Raw genomic sequence first — 1,732 nt, 5'->3', positions numbered from 1 at the left:
AAACAGATAGATAAAATATATAGGATGCTAGAAGGTGGTGGGTACTATGGAGGAAAATTAGAGTGGGAAAGGGAGATAGGGAGTGCTGGGGGTGAGGTTGGAGAGGGTTTTCGTAATTTTACACAGGGGAGAAAAGCTTCTCCTGAGGAAAAAAGACGAGACTCCTGTAGTTTATCTTGGAATCCCTTAATACACAAAGCATGTTTTGTAATAGGGAAGAATCTTTTGTATTCTATTACAAGTTAATCACTAAAGGGATATTGCCTACAAGCTTAAATTATACATAATGGCCCATATTTGGGAACCCTGCCTCCTAGGTAATATGCATTTAGCTAAAATACCTCTGTTTAGCTCACAGGAAACATCCTGACCAGGCCCGCCTGTGAACGATGGCAGGTAGGAAGAAATGAATACATCCCCTCCAGAGGCTGATGGGAACCAGGAAATGTTTGACTTTGACTCCCTCCCCTTTTAGTATAGAAGACTCCTGAATTCTAACTCAGGCAAGATGGTTCTTTGGGACACAAGCCCACCATCTTTTTTAGTTTGCTGGCTTTCCGAATAGAGTTGTTTATTCCTTTTGCCTGAAGAACTCATCTCTTGATTATTGGCCTGTTGTGCAGCAAGCAGTACGCGCTTAGACTCAGTTAACAGTTTGATATGTGTTGGAGTGTGTTGCTAGCGATTCATCCAGAGATCCAGAATCTGGCCCTGAGAAATTTGCCAGTTCATTTCTCTGATCCTCGATTTTCTCCATGCCAAGATGAAGGGGTTGGACAAGAGTCAATAGATCTTTGCTGAACATTTACTCTGGCCAGAGTAGGAAGGCACTGTGCTAGGAGCCAAACCTGAGACGACCTTTAGATTCCCTTCCAGGCCCAATCATAGATAACTCTTACCTTGTTTTTAAAAGGATGACAATCAATTGGCATTTCTGAGTATTCTGATTACTAATGTAACCAAAAACAGCACTGTAAATGTGGGATAGCAACAAAGAGACACTAACAACAAAATTAGTTTCTGAGTTGGGGTAGTTTACACTTGTCATTTGTTACAGAAGCATAGGCAAGTTATCTCTTAGTCATTAGCACAAAGGTAGTGAAATTTGGCTTGTGAAAACTCAGTTAAGATGCCAGGAGGAAACTGATTAGGAAGATGATGCAGGCGATGGCTATTATTCTATCATCTTGCCCTTACACTGCTGCAGAAAAAAAGGACTATACTGGTGAGTCTTCGTGGGGAGGGGATGGAATAGCATGCATCTTAAAGGATTCTAAGTATTTTGTCTAGTTCTGTTCCCAGTAATAATACTAGTTAACACTTATTGGGTCTTACTACATGTCAGACAATATGCTAAGTGCTGTAGTTACCCTAGTATAATATTTAACCACCATGAAAAAGGGGGTTGGATCATTATTATCCCTATCCTACAGTAGAAGAAACTGAGATTAAGTAATTTATCCAAAGTCAGGCAGGCAGTAAAGTGCCAGAGCCAGACCTTTCTGGCTTCTCATGACCTTTATTTGAGTGCTGCTTAAATCCACCATGCTCCATGACCACAGACTGAACCCTTAATCCAACTGGCATTCTGGGAAAAAGTCATGTCATTGGTGACAAGTAGAATTGGTAAGAATGCAGAAAGAGGTTATGTTAAAACCATTGCTGCTGACTGGGGGTTGAGAAAGGGAAACAAAAAACAAAACATCAACAACAAAACTCTTCACAGCATACA

This window comes from Balaenoptera acutorostrata, chromosome 7, assembly GCF_949987535.1.
Source record: "Balaenoptera acutorostrata chromosome 7, mBalAcu1.1, whole genome shotgun sequence".
In the NCBI taxonomy this organism is placed as follows: Eukaryota; Metazoa; Chordata; class Mammalia; order Artiodactyla; family Balaenopteridae; genus Balaenoptera; species Balaenoptera acutorostrata.
This window is presented reverse-complemented; position numbering follows the sequence as displayed.